General features: G+C 36.7%; 1 protein-coding gene across 2 annotated transcripts in view; it reads right to left on the minus strand.

The window, feature by feature from the left end:
• SMAD1 (SMAD family member 1) overlaps nucleotides 1–21,081 on the minus strand; it is an 80,967-nt gene that overhangs the window by 52,128 nt on the left and 7,758 nt on the right. The window contains exon 2 of one of the 2 annotated variants that reach the window (XM_088132805.1): nucleotides 8,557–8,744. The exons of the other annotated variant lie outside the window; for it this stretch is intronic. The gene's annotated coding sequence lies outside the window, so the exon portion shown is untranslated. The remainder of the gene's footprint in view (nucleotides 1–8,556; nucleotides 8,745–21,081) is intronic. 2 annotated transcript variants of the gene reach the window in all.

Genomic DNA, 21,081 nt, shown 5'->3' on the forward strand with positions numbered 1-21,081 from the left:
ACCTGTCTAGCTCATGTTTCCTTAGAACAAACTATCATGCACCATCCCCTGCAATGGCTACTTTGTCTAAACCTGGCTTACCCTGCCCCATAAGAATGGAGAGAAAAAAACTTAAATGTGCCCATCAACAGTATCTGAACTACAGAATAAGCAGGTACACAGATCTTCGGTTCATAGTCTTGCACTATGGTGGGATGTTTTTATATTTCTATTTTGAGTAATTATTTCTAAGTATTCAGCTGTGCATATAAAACATTCATATGCAGATTTCATGCAAATGTATATCCTCTTTTAGCTGGGAGTATGTGGTGCATTTTCACTCTTGTAAATATATAAGGGCCTACCCTAGCATTAACCTTTCTCTTAAACAATCCCCTGTCCCCCTATTCTTCAGAACAGATTATAATGCACGTTTCTTTGTACATATGGAAATATAGTATTATTTTGTGTTGGTGCCTCAAATACTGGAGGAATGGGACCCTTGGCTCCATGAGCAGAACTGAAGCGTCACAGAGACCAAGAGAAGCAATTTTGTTTTCACTCAAAGCTGAGAAAGGTCAAGCTCAGAAAAAGGGAGTTGAATTGTTTCAGCTTGGGTTCACAAATAACACCCCCCCCCTCCCCCGGTCATTATTCCTTTTCAGAAAGAAATAATTAAGGACAGACCTTGGGAACAGAACTTTTTCTTAAATTGGGGACTACCTATAATGCTTTTTTCTCCAATGATGCCAAGCTCATCATAAACCTTGGGCATGATTTGCCCAAAGTGATGCAGTGATTTTCATGGCTAAATGAGGATTTGATATGATCCTCCTTATCATAGTTCAGTTATAGAAAACTCTAATTCTTTGCTATCATCTAGCAGTTCTCCAGATTTTTGCAGCCCATATCTGGTAGCCCTAAATTTGGTGTAATGTGTGAACCAAGCCAAAAGTGCTGATTTCCTTTATGTTCACACCTTAATCTGGAAATCAGGAGTCTGATAGCATTTTTTCTGACTAACAAATTTTATTAAAAGGTAAAAGCTTCCATGAGCTGCAGCTCACTTCATCAGATTCAGAGTGGCAAGACTAACGTAGGATTTAAATTGAAATGGGGTGAGGGTCTCAATGAGATTGCCTGATAATTTTACAGAGACCCTATGAAAATAAATTATGTCTTTTTAAGTTTTGTATTTAGAGTCATTTACATAACTGAATTAACATGGTCTTCTATTCACTTGGAAGACATCTGTATTATAAACCTAGTTTGACTCATTAATTATACTTTCCCATTTCTTATGAGCTCTGTCCTACTTACATCTAGTTAAAAACTGCAAACTCATATATTAAAATGCATTTCAACATATGGCAAACACCAAATTAAAGTTCTTCTCCTTTAGTAGTCATTGGGCATTTTCTGACTTCACTATTTGGCGGCAACCTTAAAGGGCTGGCCCAGTTTGTACATCTCTACATGTGCTTCCCCACACTGCACAATCCCTTCTGATTATTTCTCATAACCAAACCAGAGTAGACATAGACATAACTAGCAACTGACAGAAACTATTCCAACACATGAACAGAAGCAGAAATTGCTGCTAATAGTAACCTGCCCAACTTTAGTGAACACTTTTCTGTAGAATCTGATATTGAGGACAACTGAAACAAATGGTATACAGAAGGGAGAACAGAAAACAAAACCTAGATACAGAATATTGTAACCTGGTCCTTGGAATAAATGGTGTAAAAAAAGGCTACCAAAAATATTGGTAACTACAGCATCCTACCAAATCCTAGTGTCCTCATAATGATTGGCTTTTCATATTGCACTAACCCACAAGGTGGTTTTTTGGTTTTAGCTTAATATGTTGTAAAAATCCAGTGACTATGGTTTGTAAATTGTGGAGGATAGCTTAGTAGATTATGGCAGCCCAGCCAATTGTGGTTTATTCAACTTAGAACAATATATGATCATACTTTCAGTTGTAAAAAGTTTAGAATCTGTTGAATGAACTGGGCATGCAACAAATGAACTTACTTAGAATCAGACTGCAGCCCCCAGCAAGTAGTAGAAGGAAATTTTAATATTTGGAATACAGGCTAAAATGAAGGTGATTCATCTATACACACACAGAGACCAACACAACACAACACAAGCCTATGCATGCTTACTTAGATGGAAGACTACCGCATTTAATGGGATTTATTCTCAGCTAATGTTGCACATAGGATTGGACTTTGGGGTCACAGTTCATAGCTCTACAATTCAGAGATTCCCTAAATAATCACCCAGATGATAACAAGAAATGGGAAATAAACTCAGGTATATCTGCCTGCCTGAATTTTTAAAAACATTTTCTAATCAAGAGGCTGATAATTACTGGACTTGTAAAGTTGCAAATGCCTATGTTTACTTTTATATTGTATTATCCCTCCTGACAACAAAACAATACTTATTTCATACAAAATGCTGGCTATGCAAACTTGATCTTACTCTTAAATAATGTTGCTATCCTTTAAATGAATTTCAAATACAAAATCACATGCTCGGCATTTTTTTATGTTAGGAATTTGAGGATTTTATTTTATTTTTTTCTTTTTGAATTAACAAGGCAGAAAGGTAGAAATCTGAATTGATGGGAAGGAAATCAGGGTTCTCACTAAATGCATATGGCTATGACAGAGGAGCCTTCTGCAAAGGTACTGAGCCCAGGGTCAAACATTATAAACTTCATCTCTGCTCTAAATTTCAGTCTACATATAGTATGGAAAAATGTTAACCCTCATTTTGTTTCACAAGAAAATAAGATACTACTGTATGTTCCTATATCTCTAATGTCCATTATATAACTCTGCATATTCTACACACGTCTCTTGACTTGACACTTATGATGGCGGTTTCTCCCCTGCCCCAAGATATAAATATATCCAGCAACAGGCATATGGGAACCAGTCCTCTGCCAATATAAACAGCTTGCCCACCCACGTTGAGTCATTTTACTCTGACTAGGTGCATATTCTTTAGAGGACTTCTTGGCTTTGTATCAAACCTTGATGCAGCCAAACTTTAAATAGAAGTTAAAATGTGGGTTGTCTAGCTATCTGTCCTAAGGCAGTGGGTTCTTGGCAGGTACTTGAAGACAGATGGTCTTGAGAGAAATCTGTTTCCAGTTGTCTCTCCTGGAGAAAACTGCACTCCTGATTTCATGCATCCTGACATACTCACACTTATATAACTTGTTAAAAATCTAGATCTAGTGTGAACAAAGTCAGTGGGGAATGTGGATTCGGTTCCAAATGGCAAAGCCTCTTCTCAATATTGGCAAAATTATTTGTCACTTCAATGATAAAACCTCTTATTAAGACCTCCTTTTCCTTTCTTGCAGTTTACTTCAGCACCAGACCACCTTATCAGCCCCAGTGTCTTCCCTCAGTCACACGAGGCTGGCCTCATTTTTGTTCCCAGTCTAAAAATTAATCTTATGTTGATCTTGTTTTTAAAAACAACTAAAGTCCCACCACAGCATAAAGCTGTGAAAGAATCATAGCACTGCACTCCCTAATTTAGGGAGGCAAGGAGAGGTAACCTGTTGTGCAATATGTTCAGAGCTGTATCTTAGGCATGATCACGCATCCTTCCCTCAAGGCATTAGCTGCCAGGATACTGGCTAATGCTGTTCTGAAAATACCGGCACCCAACTCATGAGGCCACAATCTAATGAATACTGGAGAAAGGCTATTTATATATATAGTTTATTTATTTTATTTTATTTCTTTATAAAGTTATCTGGATAATTCAAAGAATGGTGGCAGTTTTCCTTCCTTCCTTCCTTCCTTCCTTCCTTCCTTCCTTCCTTCCTTCCTTCCTTCCTTCCTTCCTTCCTTCCTTCCTTCCTTCCTTCCTTTCCCCCCCCTCTCTCTCTCTCACACACACACACAGGGAAAGCTGTATGGTCCAATAGTTAAGAAAGATTCTAAGAGCATTTGACTTTACCTTTTACATCTATGTGTGAGACAGCTGTAAGATTGCAGCATTTTCTCACAGTACAGTTGCTGCTTAGTAGGCATATAACTAACAGTATGGTGAAATATCCACTGTGTGTACAGTGTGAATATGAGGCTCATACCTTGCCACCAGGTACCTTGCTGATCTGTGGAAATTTTTAAAAAGCAGAAATGCCATCTCTTTTTTAATTGTTGTATATATTTTATTTTAATTTAATTTTCCATCTGTGAGAGTGCACATCTGAAAAATTGTTCATTTGATACAGTTTTTTTTTTTTAAAGAAGTCAAATGTCCTCCAATTCCTTGGGGGAATCCTCTTTCTTTGCCAGATCTCTAGTCAATTTCATAAAAGATCTTACAGGAGTCATTTTAGACTCTTCTAATCAATTCCAATAACTTCTAGTCAATTGCAATGATCCCTGCAGAAAATTCCCTGGCTTAACTTCCTTTGCATATATAAGTAGCATTAATCTTTCCTTAGTAACCTCCCAAAATGAAAATCATAGTATCCTAGTATTGAAAGATATTGTATGCAGCAACGCATCGGAGCAATAACTAAGCCATAACTGCCAAAAGACTATCATAAAAGCAACTAGGGAATAAAAAGACAAAAGTACACAGAGAATTGAGGGTTTTGAGTGGTTTGTAGGTACAGTATATACTGACTTTGTGTGTGAATGTTATTTGTAGCATTTCTAACATCAGTTGAATAAATAGGCTACACATAGTAAGTTGCCTGGAGACAGACACTCACATCACAGAATTATACAGAACATGAATAGACCCTGAGTCCTCATTAAGTTCAACCATAATACCTATTAGTCAGAGTAATCTATGGGACAGATACAACTGGAATTTGTTGCTTGCATTTATACAGCTAAGAAGTCTGCAGTCAAGTAGCAGGGCAAGTCTGGTTGGCAGCTAGATGGGAAATACTGAAGGGAAGTCATGAGTAGTGCAGGAAATCAGGGCCACCATGATTCACCTGCTGAACTCATTGTGCTGTGTTGACTTTAGGCACTATTGCAGTCCTGGAGCCAACAGGGCTCTCCCACATGCAGAATTTAGGCCAGTGTGTTACAGGCCTAATTCACCTGTGGAAATCACAGGAATGCAAAAGAAACCCTCCTTATGGTAGAATCTGATAAAAATGGTGGTGTAGACTGTCTTTGTCAGATGGGCAGTTTTCAGGGTGTCACAGGCAATTGTGGAAAAGGCAGAATATTTACCTGTCTAGGCCCTGCAATCTGAACTCACACACGACAGATATACGCCAATGATTGTTTCCTCAGCTCATAAACATCAGCTGACTTTGAAATGCAAAGAGAAGTCATAAGAAGAAATAGGGATTTATGCAATCAGGGTTTCCCATCCATCCTGACTAGCACATGGTTTTAGCTTTAACAACGTGGGTATTTTTTAATGTAAATACAACACTACTGTGAAGGAATCATGGACATCTTAAGTAAGGCCCAGTACCCATCAGAAAAAAGCTTTAGGAATTTGTGACAATCCATTTTGGGAATATATACTTTTGGCCACATAAAAACTATCCTTAACCTAGCACTCTCCAGAATATTGGACTTCAACTTCTATAAATCCCACTTGCTAGGAGATTATGGAAACTGACATCGAGCTCATTAGAGGATCCAAGGCTGAAGAAGGCTGCCTTACAAAAACAGTCTAGGTTTCTTAAGAGTTGGCTACCTCCCTCCATAGAGCTGCCATGCTAAAATCGTTTGAAATCAACCACACAAACACTCTTACTCTTTGCTTCAGGGCTGGGGGAGAGCCAGAAAGCATTTAAATATTGCTTCTAAATGATTATGGTTAAATGTTTGTCATATTTGCTATTCAAATTCAGTAGTAAATTAGTATCAGAGTGCTTTCAATTTTGGAATGCTTTGATTTTATTTAGTTTTATATCTGGTTATGTTTGTCAAGGTGTACAAATATTTTTAATTGGTTCATTATCATATCAACATAATACTAAATGCTACATCTTCCAAATAGTGGGAGGTCAGAGGATCATTGCAGGGTGCATTTCCTTTAGATGAGGGAATTTGGATACTAAGTATTTGTCATAATAATCTGCGTTCTCTCATTTTGTCATTCATACAGAGAGAAATACAACCTATACTGGAAGCTGAGTTACAAAACAAAGCATGAAGGCTATTATTTGAATGTTTACCTTCTAATATCTGATCTTTCTGTTGTACTTTTCTTGGAAGAGCAAATTCAGTCATGAGTGTCCGAGTTCTCATTTTTCTGTTAGCAGAAAAAAATTACTGATTTGAGGGTTACAATCAAATCAAAGATAGGTCAATTGGTTTCCTAGCAGCCCTACTTCCATTTGTAACAGAAATTTATCTTGTACTAGCATAGCTCTTATGACTTGTTGGTGATAGTAAATGGCTGTTATTAAAAGGAAAACCACTGACATTTTCTCTTTGTTAAACTTCTAAGGCCAACTGCTATTCTTCCTCACAGTTTTGCCTGTGTATTGTTATTGTATTAGGTCTGTATCAGCAAACTCAGTGTAGTTGAATGCAGACATTCATAAGTGGATATGCAGTGGAATCTCTTCTACAGGAAGGAGTTGTTGTGATTTTACAATCTCCAAAGACATAGGTTGTTTTTGAAATAATGTAGCATTTGTCACAATAACAGATTTTGTTAATGATAATGGAAGATCAGAAATCTTCTCTTTGCTTTGTTCTGTTTCTTTCTATCTAGATAAAGGAGCCTTCTCCAACATAGTATCTTCTCAGTTTATGAATTACAACTCCCAGAATTCCTAGCCAGCATCTCTGGAAGGTGTATGGTTGGGGAAAGCCAATATAGAGAGGCTATGAAGCAAATGCCCACTAACACTTATGCAAGAGTTCAAAATTAAATTTCTGTTGGAGTTAGACAATTATACATTTATTTCTGTGTCTACCCTCCAATGGCAAAATCTGGAACAAGCCAATTGTAACTCCTTCAGTTTAAACAACTGGACTTAAATAAGAATGTAGTTCAATTCACTTGTTAATTCATATATATTAATGTTCATTAATTTGATATCAAACTGCTCAGTTTGGTGCCGACATTTCCTTACAATTAGATATTAAAACTAATTTATTGCCAATTTTTGTAACAAGTTAAGAGGTTTTGCAGAGAAAGTGCTATATGTGAAGATAAAATGGGGGAAATAATATGCTACAGCCTTATTTTCTTTGAAATATAATGAGGATAGTCCCCTATATCTATGGTCTAAAGAGTTAAAGGGATTAAGTTAAGTTAAGTTATGAGAGGGAAATCACTCTGTCTTCAGAGTTTGTTGGTCTTCAGTTCCCAACTGTGGTCAGTGTCAGATATAATGGAAGTCTGTTGTCTAAAAAAATATGAAGTTCCCTACCCAGGCTGACACAAGGGCTGTGTGCTAGCCTGCTATAATTCTTCTTTACCTCTCTTCCACATTTGAAACAATTAATCTGCAAGCATATTATGAACTGTTATGGAAACTCCTCTCATTTTCAAACTGCTTGCCGCATGCAATTCTGCAGTTATGGGATGGAGATGTTGAACAGAAAATCAATCTGTAGCTTTTTGAATTCATAGAACTAGTTCATGGTTCTTTGGCCTATGGTCTAGATAGAATGCTTTTTTTTTAATGTCTTGGGTTCTCTCCAATCCTAGGAGAGATCAAAATCTGCAATTGGGCCCAACCCGATAGCAACCAGCTGGTTGAAACTGAAGCTAAAGTGTTAGGAACAAACTAATTGAATTAACAGAAATGCATCTTGGTGTTTTGTAACTACTCTGAAACTGAAGGTAAAGATTGAATACAAGGCAAAAGTGACTCACACTCCTACCATATTGGTTACTTTTTCTTTCTTATGGGTGTGTATGGCCAGTGTTTGAGGAAAAAAAGCAGCATGTTTAACATGAGATGAAATGGAAGCAAATTCTTGGTGTTTTATGGGATTTTGTTTCATATGTCAAAACCTTGATTTGGAAGCATAAGTGTCCTAGTGAGCAGACCAATGATAAAAAATGAAGGTAGGTTTGCTTTTAGGTTATACTCCTACCTCCCACCTCCCCCCGCCCCCATATTGTTACACAACAACTGTCATGTATTTCCTTCCTCATTAAAATAGAAGATTGTGTAATCAGTTCTCAGCAGTCATGATTTGAGGGTCTCAGGGGTTACAGGCTGCCCATTCCTCCTCTAAGCCTGAAGAGCCTCTGGCAGCAAAACTTGCAGTTTTCTTGCCTTCCTTTTTATTTAGAAGGTTATAATTGTGTTTGGTAAAGCCGCTTCAAAGCAAAGGCACGTTTTGCTCATTTTTATTCAGGATCGAAATAGAAATTGCAAAATATTTGAAACTATTAGATGGAAGGTCACTTTTGTAACTGGAACCTGGAGGCAAGGCTTGAAAATGGCTCTTGCTTTTTCCTTTTTCATTCCTTAACCATGATTTACAAACCACTTTGTCTGGGTTCATACACTATAAATCAAAACCAAGAAACCTCATTAAGGCAAACCTATCTGTTTAGTGTGTTTTAAAAGGAGGAACATTTTACCTGTTTCTCAGGCTGGAAATGTTGTAAGACCAGATAGTAGTATTTGAGCATTTTTGTTTTTGACTGGAGTGCCAACCGTGGTTCTGCATGAAAAGCCAATTTCTTCCTTGCTGTTCATGTTGTAAATTGCTCTTGCCCAATCTGGTGCTCAACAGATATGTCAGATTACATTACCTTAATTCCTCAACCTGAATGACCAAAAGTAAGAAAGAAATATTACAATAAATAAAATGGAGTCAACAAAGACAGGGCAGGAGAGAAACAACATGAGATTTCTCTAAACAAAAGGAGCGGGCCATAAGAGAGACAAAGAAACCTCCCTGTGCTGAAAACATGGGCCTCTTCTTATTAATACTGCTGTAATATGTTTGCGATGAACTCTTAGTCTTTATTATTTATTTTTACAAATCAGTATTATTAATACATCGTTTGTATTTGCCATTATCTATTAGAAAATTATCCTGCACAAACCATACTGCAATGAATAGGAGCCACTCAAAAGCAGTAACATGCAAATGTTTAAATGAAGCTAATTCTGAATAGCTTCCTGTTGGATTGTGTCCTTTCACTGTATTTTTTTAACCAAAGGGAGGAAGCATCTGAACATAAAGTTTATGCTGACTGTAGTCATTTAAGTCTCTGCAGCTGTGAAGTTCCTAGGGAGTTCTCCAACTCCATGTGTTTTTCCACAACTGCGTGCAAAATCAGAGATAAAAGTGATAAATTGGAATACCTTGAGGCATTTGGTGGATTTGAGATACTCCACAAAATACTGAAAGCTCTACCAAACAAATGCAAATGCATGCCATTATTATAGTCTCATCTATCAGACAGACAGTTTTGTGTACTTATCCATGTGTACATGATGGAAAACAATTTTCATGAGATACTCTATTATGGATAAGTAGGGTTACAACAATGCATTTAGAATGTTTATGTTTAATTATATCATATCAAAGTCAAGTGCCTGTAGAATGGATGCTAAGATGCTGCTATACATTTTTACAAAAGATCCTCAAACTGCTTATTTTGTGAGAATCTTTATGGTTTATCCTTGTTTTTTTGTAAGTAACTTTAGCAACATAGTAAAGATATATCAATATTAGTAACACAATAGAAACATAGAAAGATTTACTTATGAATAACATTCATAAGATTGGATCGCTAGACTATAAATAATGGGCCATACCTATTCATTCAAATTTTATACAATGAGGTCAATTTTCCTATATCCTAATGTAGTCTTCCTCCATCTGGAAGACTTCACTAGTGTGCTAGGCTACAACTTTGGTAGTCCCCTGGCCAAAATGGCCATTGGTTCTTTAACATTTTCCTTCAAATAATACAAAAATAATCCTTGAATGTAATCAGGACGATGAGAACTCTGCAGAATTTCAATCAAACTTAACAATGTAATGCTCTTAAGCCATTTAACCAAACCCCTAATGACTAATAGCAGCCTTGAGTGGGGGGAACTATCCATGTGAATCTAATATTGGGAAGAGGTGGCTAGCTATTTGAATATAAAGTTCTGTCTTTGTATACAGTTCTTCTGTTTTCTCCTGCATGGGGAAAAGTTATTCAGTTAGGAGTTGGCACAAGGCCATTAGCCTTTCTTGTACATAGACCATTTTTGTAGGGCTGGAACAGCTTCTCTTCTTTGGCTTATATAAGCCAGTTTCTGCATTCAGTCATACAGAATGAACTTGCACATCTTTGAAGCTCTGGATAAACGTTAATAACACAAAACAAACATTTGAACAGGTGTAACGAAGTTTTGCATGCCACAGATGCATTGGGGTACAAATCTCACAGTGCCTATTTAAAAGAATTAAGCAGTATCTTTTGAATTAAATGTAACTTCTAGGGTTTTATGCCATATTTTGGAAACATTTCATGTAGTAATTATGTTCTAGAACAAACTTGATCTGCTACGTTTTCCTAGTTTCCATTACATTCTAGACTGATCCATAAAGAACATTCATTTGGGAATACCTCAAATAGTTTCCAAGCACCTCTGCCTCTTGACAAACATGCCCATTATTTAACCTGCTAACATCTATAACTATCCTCAGTGGCTTTAGCTCTCCTTAAATTGCATTTCTTACTAGGTCTACATACCATACTAAGTCACAGTTTTCTTAATAAGCCATAAGGATTGAGTTCATGCAACATGCTAACATAAAATTACACAAACGATACTGTAGTGTGGTCTACAGTGGACTATATGCAAGTCAAGCTTTTCTCTGAACTTTTTCAGAGAAAGAGTCAGGGTTTTGTTAATAGCAAGAGATCCTCACAGCAGGAATGCAGTGAATGTAAACTTGCAACTGCCTTCAATGAATAGTATAAGGAAACCGGAAAAGAAAAGCCAAAGTGTCTCTACACAGGGAAGACACTCCACCCCCCAAAAAAGCAGGAAAGGTTTGAAGCAGGAGTGGGTATAAATTCTGTATCACTTGTCCCATCTGCTTAGAGGCCACTTCCCAGACTGTCCTTGACAATAGCAGGGCCTGAATCCAGAGTCTTTTGTGAGGAACTATTCACTCTTCCACATAATCCCCAACTTCCATGTAATTCTAGAGATGCAACACATCCTTAGTTAGTTAGAGAAGCAGGTCAATAAAGATGCAAGAAGGCAGAAGAGAATTATAGGGTTGGATGTTCATTGGATTTAGATTTGGTGCATTTGAAGTCCCCCTTTAACAATCAGGTTCATAATTCATAAGCAGTTATTGCCACCACAGCTTCAGGTGATGACAGTGGCATTTTAATTTTTCCAAAGTTGTTGGTCTTGAGAATTGTATTCTTTCTTTAACAGCCCAATCTGGCCATGCCTTTCCCACATTTAGTCTGAACTATACTGATGTGTTTTCTGTGGGATATTCTCTCTGTGTTAAGGAATTGCCAATAATGCGGCAGTGAGGATACTTCTGTCTTATGAAGCAGGGATGGGCAATCTTTGGGGGGGTTTACATGGGTATTTGTAGAATTTTGAGATTACACCACTGTCACAAAATGATGTGGTGGTGGTGAACCTGACTAATCACAAAATGGCTGCTATGGCAAAAAAAAAATCAGTTCCCTTTTACCAGAAGGCCAACTAGATTCTCTGTGATGACTATATGGGGCCTCAAACCATTCTTAAGAATAAAGATTATGTTAGAGGTTGCCATTTTGCTTTACAGTATGCTAGCTTTCCATTTAAAGTTTAAATTAAGAATCTTGGACACATCAAATCAACTGGAGATATGGAGCCTGGTAAGTGATATGGGAGCAGTCCAGAGGCATGATGGGCCTACAGACAGCTTATTCCATATCACTAGCCAAATCAGCCTCCATTCTCTTTGATCTCATAATTACAGGAATGCAAATGAGTGTAAGCAACCAGCTGAGAAGGCAAATTTTGGGGGGCAACAACAATGAAATTTTGATACCTTCAAAAGTACCAAAGGGCCAATTGATCAATATGCTTTTAGCAACTACAGCTTTATGTCAGCAGCTCCTAGCTGCTTCAGGAGCCGTTAGAGGTGGGTCTGATACGAGGCACAGTCAGCAGAGCTTGTAGTGTTCTCTGAATTAAAAAAACAAAGTTTGATTTTCTAAGGCTAATGGTGAATGCTGCTGAATCCCTGCTGATATTTAAATGGCATTTAAAATGAGATAGGAAAATTCTGAGGAGTTTCTCAGAAGCATGTTTGGATGCAAGGCTACCCAGAATGTCTTAGAATGTCTAACTTACTATTCACACCAGTAGGGAGTGGCTAAATCAATGGCCAAAGTCCCAGTCTGTTGGCTGGAAATTCAGAGAGTTGTAATCCAAAACATCTGGAGGGCATCGGGTTGGGAAAGGCTGGACTAAACTAGTGAGGAAGTGTAACTCCCGTGAATTGGGTGGGTTAATTTAGTAGGGTGGAGCTGTAATTCATAGGATAGCTTGGAGAAAAATAGAGAGGTTAGCTGGAGAACCAAAGATACTTCTTTTTAAGTTTTTGTTTTTTTAATATATAATCTGATTTGGGGGAATACTTCTCCTCCCCCCAGATAACATGCAACCAAATTAAAACCTCTTTGGCTGGGTTCATGCTTAAAACTGGGTTACTGGCTAAATCACAGTTGGCTGGCTAAGCTTCAAATATGGTTTACAAACAACATGGGTGGCATGGATATTTATGGTATGACAAAGCTAAGGTTAATGTAGATTTTAAAAATCATTTTGTTAGACATGCCATATTGAGAATATGGAATAGATAAAAACCCAGGTTGTGTCCAAAAATACCTTTGTGGCTCTTAGCACAAGAGGCATACTATAGAAGAGAAATGATAAGTAAACACAAATGGCTAACTTATGACATATTAGAATTTTGTCAAGGAGAATGTAAAATAAAATCAAGAGAAGCTCTGGTGGCAGAAGAATACACTTGCTAATCATTCTCTTCTGTACAATTATTTGAAAGATTTAAAGTAGATAAAATAACTTTTGGTTCTGAGCAGTGTAAGTCTGAGTTTGAAATAGAACTATGTACAAATGAACATGTTATTGCTAAAATGTATAAACTTCTGTTGAAATTTGAAACAGAAGAGCAAGTGAAAGAATGTATGATAATGTGGGCTAAGAATTTTGGTTACAATATACAAATGGAACAATGGGAAATATGTGATTGAAAGGATTGAAATTTACACTATGTTATAATCTTAAAAAGAATTGTTATAAAATGATGTATTGTTGGTATATGTCACCAGAGAAACAGTCTAGAATGTATAAAGATACTTCAAATTTATGTTGGAAATGTGAACAACAGGAAGGGACATTTTACCATGCTTGGTAGACACACAAAAAAGCCAGAAAATTTAGGACTCAAATACATATACTAATTCAGAAGATTTTAAAGATTAATATACAATTGAAACCAGAGGCTTTTCTTTTGGGACTGATCAATAAACAGTTGGAAAAAAAGTCATGGAACTTTGTTTTTATACATGATAACTGCAGTGAGATTATTATATGCACAAAGGTGGAAAGATTCAACATTATTCACAATGGAGGAATGGACGGTGAAGATGATGGAACTTGCTGAGATGGCCAAATTGATATCTTTGATCAGAGAAAAGACATTATCAAAAGTTATTGCTGACTGGAAACCGCTTGTAGACTTTTTGCATGAAACAAAAAAATGAAGTTATGATATATGGTTTTGATTAGAAAAAAAATAGATTGTAGAAAAAATGAAAGTCATGTTGTAACCATTGAGTAAGAGGTAAATTTATACTTATAATTGCTGTAAAGAAAATCAAAAGCTACTTCTTTATATTTTCTTTCCTTTTTTTCTACACGTTTGGCTTTGTCCTTTTTTTCTTTCTTTTCTTTCTTCTTTTCTTTCTTCTAAATATTAGTTTTTGTTAGTTTTTATTTTTATCAAAATCCCCCTCCCCCCCCATATAAACATATATATCTATAAACATATTTACAAACAACAGTGGCTGGATTCATACAACATACTAAGCTGAAATCAAACAAGCCATTTTATGGCTTAGTATGATGGGTGAATTCAGGCAGCAAAAGGAAGGCATGCTTGAGACACTTGGAAAGTGGAATAGTGAAGGGAACAAGGTTACAGAACAGGATTTTAAGCTGCTCAGTAGCTAGGCTTGGTTTACATGAATGCTGAAGGCATAAGGCGATCTGCTCTTGGTTCAGATGCTGCATAAGTGGCAACTGTTCCTTCCTTGTGCTTCTGTGTCCATTCATAATAGACAAGTGTTATAGTTTACAGACTGTTTTTACCTTGGCTGACATAATATCCCCTCTTTCCACTGATAGGTTTTCCAGGCCAAATTTTAAAGTGCAATCTCAGTAGCTGCTTTCTTCAACTTTTGGCTTTCAGGAGTGAGATTCATCCCATCATACTCACCTCTCCTGACACAAATCTGTTTTTTATACAGAATTTCCAAAATCAATATGTGATTATTCTATTTGTACTGGCACATTGATGCTGAATTATACTGAATGGCAACCCAGCTGGAATATTTGGAGTTCTAACACCCTGGATTGTCAAGGCAAGGTCAGTTCAGGTTCCAGGCTGTTTTGAATTAAATCACAAAGCATTTGGAGGCCAGAATATACAGCAGGCCTTCCATCAGCCACAATTTTTAGCAGCAGCATCAGGAGATTGTGTGGCTTGTTGAATCTGTTGCTTCCTGTGGAACTTTTCTCCCCATTGTAGATGGCCTTCATAAGTGCCTCTCATTCTGACCTAAAATACTTTATAACATGAGGATCATCAAATATGAAAATGTTACAAACTGGGTTTGTTGTACAAGCTAGTCCATGTAGCTTAGTCCCATGAGTTTTTACAGGAACACATCCTGTCTCATGTTTGTAGAATGTTTTGTTTTGATCATATGTATTCAGATACAGTTATACTATATACAACATTAAGTAAAGTCTGTAACACAGAAAAAGCATTTTATGCAATCTACCATGACTCATGTTTTATCACGTTGTCATCTTATGAGACCGAGGAAACATGCCTTATCTGTTGTGGCCCCCACTCTCTGGAACAGCATCTCCCCAGAGATATGGATGGTGCCCTCTCTCCTGGGGTTCCAAAAAGCCTTTAAACCTAGCTTTGGTCCCAGGCCTGGGGTTAATGTGTTTGTGGGATCCCTGGTCTGGTTTGTCATTGTTATGATTGTTTTAGTCCAGGCTGTGTGTGGTGTTGTATGTTTTTAACTGTTTTTATTGTTTTTGTATTTGTAGGCCACCCAGAGTGGGAGTGGGTGGTTATAATAAAATTAATTAAATAAATAATAAAATATAAACTTCCAGGTTAAGACATTTCTGTGCTTTCTGGAATTGTGGGCTTATTTTATCTTCTTCGGTATCACAACAGTTGGATCTTTATACAGGCTGAAGAAGCCATAAATGTAACAAAGTACAGTACATTTTAGCTAAAGTGTGATAGAGGACATTATCTCACCTACAGCACTGAAGCAAGAGTCATTTATCCAGCTTCTACAAGATTTTCCTGACATCCTTTTTAGTTTGCCAGAAAAATGTCATACATTATGGAAATTTTCACAATACAAAAGCCTTCTCATGTCTACTACAGGGTACGTGTCTCCCTGCTGTCATTTCTTTTACTGAGAAAAAGACTTTTGTTTTACCTTTAAAATCCTCTGCTGCCAGCACGGCTGTTCCACCAGCTTTAGCCACGCTTTTGCAGCCAGTGGGAGGGGTTTATCCTCCATTCCAGGAAATTCTCACCATGTCCCTCATCTCCTGGGCTTAGTTTTCATATGAATGCAGGGCATTTAAAGCATTGGCCATCAGCTTCCCTGCTCTTGTATTTGTGTTTGCATCGTTTAGAACTGATCTTTCTTCATTCTTCTGTTTCCTATAAGTTTAGTACCATGTCACTTCTGTCACAAACACATGGAAGGCCTCTGAATGCTGGTTTCCACATATCCCTTGCAAACAGTGGGCTGCTGAGGCCTTCAGAGATAAGCTTGTTCCCATGTCAACCATATACCAGCTTGTCCTGAAAGATTCAGGGGACTATTTGAATGCATCCCTATACAGTTTTGAGTGAATTTTTATACTTTTGCAAGTCATAGAAACATGGGTTATGATTTGATTTACCCATCATACTAATCGATGATGTAATCATGTCTGAATCACTATTGGGTAATTCTGGGTATCAGTAACCCAACCCAAACCAAACTGCATGATAATTCAGCAGGCAGTATGAACCAATGCTGTGGACAGGAGAAATGTATTTGAAAGGCCAAGATGGACTTGGTTTCAGATACTTTTCTGGTTGTATGGCCTAGTAAACTGTCAGTTGGATTTCTGCTTAATCTTCTGCTCATCCAGTTGCTAACTTTTGTACAAATTATTTACCTATCTAGGCAATGGGAATAGTATAAATTAATCAGTAACTATCTAGTGTGAAAGGTGTGAGACACTGATGAAACGGGAGGAGATTACAATCTTGACACAGAGAATGATCTGATGGTACTTAATAGTTCCTGCAGGAAAGGCAGGATATAAATCCAGTAAACAAACATACAAATAAATAAAATTGCTAAAGCTAAGCAGGCTTGTAAACCTGTTTTGATTAGAAATTGTTTGGGAACCAATACTACCTAAATCCTCTCTTCTTACAGACATCGAACAAAATAGAGTTCATTCATCCACAGCTTCAGATGGGCTTTAAATATGTACGAACAGATAGTACAAAATGATTTGAAAAAAAAGTTATTTAAATCTACTTTTAGAAGCACATTTTTCAGATATTCTTGTAGATCCCTTGAGAAGGATTGGTTTGTCATTTGAATATGTATTTTTACATTAAGTTAAAGGCTAATTACTTTTAAAGTTAAAATAGTCATTTGAAATAACAAGCCAACTGGCAGTAAACTGTGAATGAAAGGCTGGGTATAAATCAAATAAATAATAACCTAATGAATGATATGGCATTTTAAGAAACAGCTAGGTGTGTCAAGGTGTAGGAGGACGACGATTTGGACTGCTTCACACATGCTGTACCGTGGTCCACTTAACCAAATTTTGCTGTACAGACATAATTAGCCGGCTTCAAATGTCATAGTAAGTCCCATTTATGGTTTATAAATCACAATGACTGGGTTCACACAACTTGCTAAATCAAAAACATTCCAATTACATAATGACCTAATAAATTGTGCACGTGTAGGACTTCTTTTTAATCCCATGCTATATATCACAATATGGAGTACACTCACAAAACACACCACAGCAAATCATTTAAAGATTGCACTTTAGTCATATGGTAAACTACCTTAACCTGGATTTGCAGTGTCCTCTGGCTTGAGAATCAGGTGTGATGTTGAAATCAACTTTTTCCTTCTGGTTTGTAGATACAGAGATAGGAGGCAGTTTCTTTCTTTCTTTCTTTTTTTCAACCCTTAAACCTTAAATCACAGATAAAAAGAAGATAGGGAAAGACTAAATTCTCTATGTCTGAGGTGGCTCTGACCCTGAATTGATTGATTGATTTTTTTTTTTAAACAAAGGGTGGAGGCGGGAAAGAACCAGATAACTGGTTAAAACAATTACCAGAGCATAATGTCAGACAAGGCATTACTTTTGTCAGGCAAACATGTCCACAATATTTCAAAGCAGCAGTATTAGAAATAGGAAGGTGCATCTCATTGGTTCACACACTGCACTAAACTGTACTGTAATATGTTTTGATCCCATTCCTTGTGACTTAATATTATGTGTGAACCAGACTATTATGGCCTATCTAGCAAGATGTTGAGTTGTTGTTGTTGGTTTTTAATCTTGTGCTGATAATGTGTATTGTTTTTTTATTGGTACATATTTTTGCATCGTTTTTAACTATTGTTAGCCACCCAGAGTTGTAAATTTGAGACAAGTGGCCATATAAATTGAATGAATGAATGAATGAATGAATGAATGAACGAATGAATGTTTCAAAAATCCTGTGTAAATCCAGCCATGGAGTACATTAATATAACATGCTAAGTATAGCTTAGTATTAATGGCAAGACACAGCAAGATACAGCAAACCATAGCCACTTGTAGCTTGCCATTCCCTCTTCCTTTGGGTAGATATTCTGGCCAAAAACACACTGTTTTTGAAATCATAGAATTCCAAGGTCTTCTGCTTGCAATAACATTTCTCAAACAAAGTTTCTCAGTTATGAGGATGGTCAGCTGCAGAAGGAAGTGGATTCATACGATAGTATGAAGATCAGAGAGAGGTAAGGATAAGGTGGAAAGATAATCTCACTGCAGCTGGAAAGGAGCATTCCTAACTCTCAATGGCTTTGCATGTTCAAATGCATCCAGTCAGCCTACTTCTTAGAGAAATATGGAACACCAAATTTATATCCGACTGGAGAAATGCTGTGGGCATGAATATCCATAGGGAGTGTGAGACAGGCAACACAGTGCAATTGCTGAATGCAAGACAGTTCTATAGTCCCACTTCATACAGGCAGCAAGCACTCCTAGCAGCAAGCACCCCTTGCAGTCGTTAGATTGAACAGAAGGTACTAAAATGCTAATCCATCCATGGGGGTCCAAAGAGGGTCAAATGACAAAAGCAGCATTATACCAATTTAATGTAAACTCTGCCATTTTTGTACAAGCATGATGATATTGCATGCATGTACATAAGGACTGGAGCTTTGTCATTTTGACAAAAACAGAATCCTGCAGATGCCCTTCTGCTATTGTACAGTCTACAGTTTTGGCAGGTACCCTGTAATACGTAAGAAGAGTCAATATTTGTTCATGTGCAGAAATATTATAAGTTCAGGAGCACCTAGTGCTCTGGTCATTCTCTCCTACTAGTTTGGGACATTGCCATTCTTAATTTTAAAAAATGGACTCTAGAGCAAAGTCTTGATTGCAGATTAAAGTGTAAAATTCACAACTACCTGAATCTTCAGAATGAATGTTAACTGGTATAACAAAATGTTTTTCCCCTACTTTTTCAACATAACTAATATAATTTCTGACTAGGAAAATCTTATTTGGTTCCTTTTGGGGAAGTCTAACCCCATAACAACATAACAGTAAGTCACTCCCTTGTTACCACATGCTTAGACTACTGCCATGTGCTTTACATAGGCCTGACTTTGAAGGCCACCAGAAACTACAATTGGTACAAAATGAGGTGGCCCACTTGCTGATCAGTGTTGACCACTGCAAGCAAATGACACTTGTAGTTGATGCCCCACCAGCAGGCTTCTGAGTGCAGCTCAAAGTACGGACTTTGGCCTATAAGGGCCTACATAGCTGGGTTAAAGTTACCTTCAGGACTACTTCCTCTAAATGGTACAGCCATCACAGGAAAAACTCTTTTAAGAATTCTGCACAATTCAGAGTGCTAATGTTGTTTGTTAATGTTTGAATCAAAGTATTACTATAGATTTTAATTTTTAGTACTGGTTATTTTTAACATGCACTATTTATCATGAATATTTTATTTATAGCTACTCTGTTATGGATGTGTTATTGTTTTTATTTTAAGTTGTATTGTAGATATTTATGATATACCATGAATTTTTAAATTGTTATTCTATAAGCTGCCAATTTGCTCAGATTTGGCAGGATAAAAATCCAATAGATAAATAAACAAGCATCTTCCCCAGAATTATTCTTACTGATGGAATAAATGTCTGGTAGAACCATGACACAGTGTGTGCCATGGCATCATGTAATTATACAGATTATGTCATTTGTAACAACCACGTCATTAGCAAATGATGTACAGTATATATTCTGCATCACTTCCATGATGCTGTCACGCCATGTGTGATGTCACACACACATTGACATCCATGGTGGTGTGGCACTAATTCATGCATCAAGAATTTTCCCGCTCCAGGGTGGATATAATAGGTCCCAAGACTCCTTTTTCTTCTTTATATTTGTGTTGTAATGTTTAGATGTAATGATATAATCTACAGTATAACTTATTCATATGCTGTGATTAGGAAGAAAGGAACCCTACAAAACATTTATTGCTTTTAGTACTCCCCTCCAAATTCACAGAGATTGGTAATATGTACTGGTAATAAACTCTGCCGTTAGGTAATTACCAGAGGAAAAAGAGAGGTGTAGAGAGACATTACTGTATATAATATAAATATATATATCTATATGTATGATTGATTGATTATGCACCATCAAGTTGGTGTTGACTTTCAGTGTTGACTCCAGAGTCATTGAGAATTGGGCACTACACCGATTTATGAATAAATAGCGACTATAGATAACTAATATTAGATATCTTATATGTGTTACAGGAGCCCAAAATAAAAAATGCTGCCAAAGAGACACCTGAATAGACTTGGGTGAAAAAGACTACTTTGCAGTTTTATATTTGAATAAAACTATTACACTTCACTTACTAAGAACTATTTCTTACAATCTTAGACATTTCACACTACAAACCAAGATCCATTACAGCACATAATGAATGTTTCCTGCCAACAGTTCTGTATTTATTGATCTTCTTGTGGTCTGAATTGAGAAAATAATAAGTTGCAGTAGTATTTTTGTTGAAGCACAAAATATTGGCAAATAATTTTGTTATTGGCAAATAAATAATAGATTCCATCATTATATATAAACTGATCTGCAAAGCTATTAAAAAAGGAGTTTAAAACTTAAAAGGTCTCTTCGGTAATGTGAACTAAGGACAGCTGAGCAGTCTTTTATTACTATTACTATTATTGTTATTGTTATTATCTTCTGAAACATTTTAAGCTCCTTAGTAGGTTGTTGTTTTTTAAAACAGTCACTACAGTTTTGGAAATACTAAGGATTTACACATATTGAGTTGAATGTCAGCATATGGGGGGTTGCAAATGGGGTTCCCACTTAAGGAGACTCATGTGAATACATAGGTTGTACAACCTGCAAAACAAATTTTGGGAGGATTAACATACTTTGTATTTAAAAAAAATAAAAAATAAGGTCTCAAACTTCAATGAAGTTATCAG

Source organism: Python bivittatus, unplaced genomic scaffold (assembly GCF_059951505.1).
Source record: "Python bivittatus isolate LINGU-HERP-01145 unplaced genomic scaffold, Pbiv_v1 ctg000070_np1212, whole genome shotgun sequence".
Classification (NCBI taxonomy): Eukaryota; Metazoa; Chordata; class Lepidosauria; order Squamata; family Pythonidae; genus Python; species Python bivittatus.